We start from the raw sequence: 7,651 nt of genomic DNA on the forward strand, positions 1-7,651 counted from the left end.
GTTCCCAGTCTGTAGCCAATCCACTGCAAGGATGAAAAAAGGCCTTAAGTCTGAGTTTAATCTGTTTATTTCCCTCCTGGTATTTCAGAGTTGCATCTCAAGGTCCTGAAGGTCACATGTGCTTAAATCACAGAGATCCTAAAGTGAATATCCAATATTCAGATCATTAAAAATTTCAGGCTGGAACACCAGTGAGCCGTGGTTTGTTCGGATCAGAATATTCCAAACGTCCGCACTCTTCACGCAGTCTACGAACTTCCCAGAAATCCATCAGCAGCCTCAGCATCACGGAGCTCCTCCCATAAATTTAAGTGAAGTTTATGAACTCCTGCATATGACGACATATACCCACAGATATCCATTACATTTTCAGGCTTTTATTCCCGTGTTCGACCGCGTTTCCCACTGCGTTAATGTCCGCTGTCAGGGCATCTTCCTCAAAGCTGGAGGGGCTTAATGACCGCAAAGTCTCTAAGTTGCAGATGTTGTGTGGAGCAAAGGCAAAGAGAGAGTCATCTGTCATCAGAGCTTTTTTTTTTTTTTTTAGCTGGGATTGACAGACTTCATCCTCCCTATATTTGTGTGTGTGTGTCTGTGTGTGTGTGTGTAAGAGGGAGCGAGAAAGGCTGCTTAAATATAGGTGGCCTAGTGTCAGAAATAAGCCTGAAATTATTTAAAAGTCATAAGAAATGAGACTTCATTAATTGGTATCATTATAGTGAAGGGAGGAGTGTGTTATGCAATCTTTTTTTCAGAATAAATCTAATCTTCAAAATGGAATAACAGTCAATTTGAAATCAGACAGAAGATTAGATTTGAAGATTAATCAAGCGAGACACAGATCTGCTGCTTATGAGCTTATGAAATATCAAATATGTCACTTCTGAATCGAACAATATGCACAGAGCACAGTGAAGTATTAAGTATTAAAGTCATAACAATGACATTCGGCGTCATCTAAATCCTTGTGACAGATGGGTCTGCAGATAATAGACCTCCCTCCAAATGGAAAGACCCAAGGAGCAAAGTGTGGGCGGAGCGCATCCGGATAGTGGCAGGATAAAGAACGGCATTATCTAATCTGAAGACAACATGTATTTGAAGACGGCCTGAAACACAAGAACGGTGTTGCTCTTGGTGCGGAGGGGGAGTGACAATATAGCCCTGGTCTGATCATCCATTCTGAAAATGTACTTCTTTATTATACATCTGCCTAGATGTAAAATAGATTAATGCTGCTAAAACTACTCTGATTAACTCTTAGCCAGAGACTTAGACAGATGCTGCTGTCTGGATTTCTTTGTTTTGATTTTCTGCAGGCAGTGAGTTCCCGGTTGCCTGAGCCCCGGTGCATGACTGTCAGCACTAAACTGCCTTTGCAGATGGTTTGTGGTGAATACAGCCTGCACCTGACGCACTCGGAGGGGAAACGACTCCAAAACATCCTAAATATGACTGTTTGGTTGGATTAAACAGAGCAAAACTGGTTCGGGAGACAATACAAAAGTTCTCAAATTATGTTGTCGTTTTAATAACAGGCTGCTGAAAGGATATATGCACATCTGCAAGGCTTCAAATTAATTCAAGCTTGCTGCCAAGTGCTTATAAATCCTGTCCGCTCTAGCTGGTAGCTAAGTATGTCAATTCTTCTTGCCTGTGTGGCCAGTAGCCAGCACATCTTCAATTAGTCGCTTCTCCTGCAAATCATCCTTTGGTTGTTAAGAAAGTGAAACCAAGCTGGGGAATTTGGAGTGCATTAATTCCTCTGGATGGTAAATGGCAAATCTGCATCGTGGCCTGAATCTTTTAGTGAGTGGGAGTTCATCCTCTGGACAGGATATTAATTACTTAAGTCTCATCTGTTGGGAAACATTAGTTAACCTAAGATGCACACATCGGGCATACAGTTTTATTCTCAAGGTTAAACATCTTGTTTATGGTTATAGAGTCTGACATTTACTTTAATACTAGCCACTTTATTAGGTTCACTTGTTAAACTGCTGCTTAAAATAAATATCAGCTAATCAAATGGCAGCAAGTCAATGCATTTAGGCAACTAGACATCATCAAAATGATCTGCAGAAGTTAAATCTGTGTATGAGAATGGGAAGAAAGGTGATTCCAGTACATGTGATATGTTTTTTTAGCACCAGACGGGAAGGTCTGAGTATTTTAGAAACTGCTGATATGCTGGGATTTTCCCTCACAATCATCTCTAGGGTTTACAGAAAATTATCAAAAAAGAGAAACTATCTGGTGAGCAGCAGATCAGGTCAGAGGAGAATGGGCAGACTGCTTCGACCTATTAGGAAGGCAACAGAAACTCAAATAGCCATAATCCAAAAAGTTGCATTACATCACACTCACTATTCAGCCGAGTATTCTTAGCTGTTGAAATGTTTCCTGCCGGCAAACACTGGAATATGTTTGCACATTTGTTCCCTGTTGTGAACAGCCCTCCTTTACTTTGTAACCACTGCAGCATATAAAGACAAACAATTGCTGTCAGATCAGCTTCAGCCCCTTAACTCAGTCATTCTGTGCCAAACTGTTTTGCTCTGAACTTACCACTTACAATCAGCGGCGCAGTTTGGACTGAATTTGCATAAATGTCACCCACACACAAAGAAATTACAGGTTTTAGTCCTCCAGTTAATGGCCTGAGAGATGAATAAAAGGTATGAATGAAACATACCTGAAACAGCAGCATGCTGGGCGGCTCAGGAAGGAAACGCTTATAGATGTGGTTAATATATCCTGAATAATCTTTTGACTAATCTAAACATGAAGACATTTAAAGCCTCTCAAGTGATCTAATCGTTTTCCTTTAGCAAGTTAGTCAGTCTGAGATGAGCATTGCTGTGTCTTTATGTCTTTATAGGTGGACAATCTTTCCAGTAGTGCGGTCTTAAGCGAGTCCATACACAGCCCAAGAATCATTTCATTTAACAGTAAGTAAAAACAAAAACACAATATGTTTATCCTTTATTACTCTATTAGGTACACCTGTGGAAAGGTTTTTGGTGCCAGACGGGTCGGTGAGTTCACTGTATTCAAATGTCCTCCACAGTCACAAGATCTTAGTCCAATAGAGCACCTTCAGGATGTGGTGGAACAAAAGATTAAAATGTTGGATGTGCAGCAAACAAATCTGCAGCAACTGTGCTACGAATTAAAGAAGTTTTAAGGGCAAAAGGACGCCCAATCCAGTACTACAGAGCTGCACCTAATAAAGTGTCCAGTTAGTGTATATTTAAATGGACAACATATGATATTGGGCAAACCTGTATTATATTACATGGCAATTATTTATTTTAGAAACTTCAGAATAACAGTACTGAAGAGTAGAAAAATACTAACCCCACTAAGATCAGCAAAAGGTAAAATGTATTAAAAAGAAGCACAATCTACAGAAAAAATGACCCAGAAAATAAGGAGATATTTAAAAGATGTTTTTGACAAAGGATAGATGTTGTATGATGTAAATATCAAGCCAAAAACCCCTGAGTGATAGAGCTGTGATATTTAAAATTAATAGAACTTACACAGTTATCATTTTTTTTATATTTCCTCTAGTTTTACTGAAAAGTGCCAATCAACTCACTCATTCATATACCGGTACTACTTTAGTTGCTATTACTGTGCTATGGTTTTGCTACAAAACAGGTTTTTTTTTTAGTAGTGACACTAGCCAAAGAAATGGAAGCCCTCTGCTACTTTGTCCAGAGTTAAGAACTGAGCTGGTGACAAAGGGTAACCCTGGAAAAGTCAAACATCATTGATTGATCAATAATTGTACTAAAGTTTGTTGACACAGGTTGCCAGTGGTGGAAATGTGCATTTTGGCATTTTATGGTATGGTATGCTAGTTTATTGTTTTTCCATGAGGACTGTAGAGGTCTGTGAATTTCAATCGGCAACTGCCTGCATGAGGTTTGGTCCGGCTCCTGAAATTCAGAGAAATGATCTCTAATTGAAAAGCACTGCACATGTTTGAATAACCATTTCATTATTAAAACACCTTCATTGTCCAATTGGGGTTTTACATTTTGTCGAGTGAGAAAGTACAAAGCCTGCCCTTGTAATCAGAGATCACCCAACGTCTGGCTTAAACCCACAACTCTGAGATTAAGAGTCTCATGCTCTACCACCTGAGCTAACTGGGCTATGTCATAATATAATAAATGCAATTATTCCATCTGAAATATGTTTTTCAGAATGCACTCTACTTACAAAACTCAGTAGTTTGTATGACCCACATGCTTGTATGCATGCCTCACAATTTTCCATCTGAAATATGTTTTATGATTTTTAGGGGGGAGGCTAAAATTATTCATTGGTCATTGATATTAGATTAAACTCCAAATACTGTGTAAAAGATAATGAGGTAGTTAGTTCAAATTTAAAAAGCTAACATAGTTCTTTGGAACAAAAATATATTTTTAGCATGGCATGTTTGATGATGGCAATTTTTATTTTATGAAATAAGCAATACAGTGGGGCAAAAAAGTATTTAGTCAGCCACCGATTGTGCAAGTTCCCCCACCTAAAATGATGACAGAGGTCAGTAATTTGCACCAGAGGTACACTTCAACTGTGAGAGACAGAATGTGAAAAAAAAATCCATGAATCCACATGGTAGGATTTGTAAAGAATTTATTCGTAAATCAGGGTGGAAAATAAGTATTTGGTCAATAACAAAAATACAACTCAATACTTTGTAACATAACCTTTGTTGGCAATAACAGAGGTCAAACGTTTACTATAGGTCTTTACCAGGTTTGCACACACAGTAGCTGGTATTTTGGCCCATTCCTCCATGCAGATCTTCTCGAGAGCAGTGATGTTTTGGGGCTGTCGCCGAGCAACACGGACTTTCAACTCCCGCCACAGATTTTCTATGGGGTTGAGGTCTGGAGACTGGCTAGGCCACTCCAGGACTTTCAAATGCTTCTTACGGAGCCACTCCTTTGTTGCCCGGGCGGTGTGTTTTGGATCATTGTCATGTTGGAAGACCCAGCCTCGTTTCATCTTCAAAGTTCTCACTGATGGAAGGAGGTTTTGGCTCAAAATCTCACGATACATGGCCCCATTCATTCTGTCCTTAACACGGATCAGTCGTCCTGTCCCCTTGGCAGAAAAACAGCCCCATAGCATGATGTTTCCACCCCCATGCTTCACAGTAGGTATGGTGTTCTTGGGATGCAACTCAGTATTCTTCTTCCTCCAAACACGACGAGTTGAGTTTATACCAAAAAGTTCTACTTTGGTTTCATCTGACCACATGACATTCTCCCAATCCTCTGCTGTATCATCCATGTGCTCTCTGGCAAACTTCAGACGGGCCTGGACATGCACTGGCTTCAGCAGCGGAACACGTCTGGCACTGCGGGATTTGATTCCCTGCCGTTGTAGTGTGTTACTGATGGTGACCTTTGTTACTTTGGTCCCAGCTCTCTGCAGGTCATTCACCAGGTCCCCCCGTGTGGTTCTGGGATCTTTGCTCACCGTTCTCATGATCATTTTGACCCCACGGGATGAGATCTTGCGTGGAGCCCCAGATCGAGGGAGATTATCAGTGGTCTTGTATGTCTTCCATTTTCTGATGATTGCTCCCACAGTTGATTTTTTCACACCAAGCTGCTTGCCTATTGTAGATTCACTCTTCCCAGTCTGGTGCAGGTCTACAATACTTTTCCTGGTGTCCTTCGAAAGCTCTTTGGTCTTGGCCATGGCAGAGTTTGGAGTCTGACTGTTTGAGGCTGTGGACAGGTGTCTTTTATACAGATGATGAGTTCAAACAGGTGCCATTCATACAGGTAACGAGTGGGGGACAGAAAAGCTTCTTACAGAAGACGTTACAGGTCTGTGAGAGCCAGAGATTTTCCTTGTTTGAGGTGACCAAATACTTATTTTCCACCCTAATTTACGAATAAATTCTTTACAAATCCTACCATGTGGATTCATGGATTTTTTTTTTTCACATTCTGTCTCTCACAGTTGAAGTGTACCTCTGGTGCAAATTACTGACCTCTGTCATCATTTTAAGTGGGGGAACTTGCACAATCGGTGGCTGACTAAATACTTTTTTGCCCCACTGTACTTAAGTTAAGAGTAAAGCTAAAGGATAGGTCCAGTGTGCTTTCAAATGGTCCTAAAGTAAGTAAATACTTATACGCAGAATATAAAAAACTAACATTATATATAGGAAAAATGTTAATTTAAACGATAAATCATACGCGTCTCAGACGTCTATTTTACAATAAATGGGACAGTAATTTACTAAATGAACATCAGGCTATATTAAATAAGGATTAAAACTAGACACTGAGATCCTAAACTCATAAGGAAAGTGCCCACTGAGACTATAAATCAAGTGATCAGCTGGCTCCTTTTCTCGCAGACTTCTGTGCATCTGATTTCTTTTTAAAGCAGACGAGTCGCCCCCTGCTGCTCAGTAGAAAGAATGCAGGTTTAAGCCACTCGGTGACTTCGCTTTTTTTTACCCGGGCAACTTCCATCTTAATATTCAATCAAGGCTGCTCCCTGACTCCCAAAGAGAGATGTGGAACAGATTTTACACTGAATGCTATTCCAAGCTAGTCTAGTGCCAGCCTTGGGATTGGCACTGGATGAGCTCGTGACCGCCTGAGGCTGTGTTTGTGTCTCCTCCTGTCATGGATCTTTAGTGTTGGACCCAGTCTTTTGTATTTTTTAGAATCCTAACTTCTGTTTATCATTAAATATGTTTGATTCTTAGTTTGTTTAGTTTTTCCTCCTTCCTTTGTATTTGTCTCTTGTTACTGGTGTGTACTGCTTGCATTTATTCTTTAGTTTTTTTTAATCTTACCTCCACAATATTCCGAGTCCTTGTTCCCCAGTTTTTCCTTATCCTTAACTGAGCTTGCTTTTCCTTTGTATTGTGTAAAGCAAATATACTAACCACTAAACCAGTCTAGATGTCATAAATGAAGCTACAATCACATTTTTGATTTTGCTGCATCAGCTGTGATACTTTAAAACTGGTTCATTGTGAGAAATAAAAGGTAATAGAAATACTAAGCCGAAAGAAGTACTCTTAGATATCACTTCATAACATTTTATAGGATTAGAGTCGAGCAGCTGCAGGGCTTACCGGGACAGGATCAAATTGTCCATTAGAAGAGAACTTCATCCACTCCAGAAAAAAGCCACTCTGACAAATCAGACCTCACAGGAAAATGGATGTATGTGCTGCTCTTGTCGATAACACACTATTAAGTGAAGGGGACGTGTCAGCGCAAGAAAGGGCCTAATCCAATCAGCAGAGTAATTAAAAACACCACAGCACAGCAGCCACTACGGCTGATGGCTGCATTGTCAGAGGCACCATTCAGCATGTAGCACAGAGGGGGGGATAAACAGTAGTCATGCCAGGTCGGAGAAATGGCCATCTCACCACTGCTGCTGTGTCATTAGATTTACAATCAGGAGCCGCACAGTTAAAAGGCAAATATTCAGAGAGTGAGAGAGACCAAGAGCACCCCATGATGGCCATAACCCTGGTTCTCTTCATTCCAGCCGCCATAATCATTAATATGGCTTTAATTCACATCCTGCTCTGTGTTTCTATTCACTCGCTGGCATTGTTTCCTAATTAGCCTTCTCTTTA

This window comes from Copadichromis virginalis, linkage group LG22 (genome assembly GCF_057382275.1).
Source record: "Copadichromis virginalis isolate Kocher_CV1m ecotype Utaka linkage group LG22, C_Virginalis_male_GT1.1, whole genome shotgun sequence".
NCBI lineage: Eukaryota > Metazoa > Chordata > Actinopteri > Cichliformes > Cichlidae > Copadichromis > Copadichromis virginalis.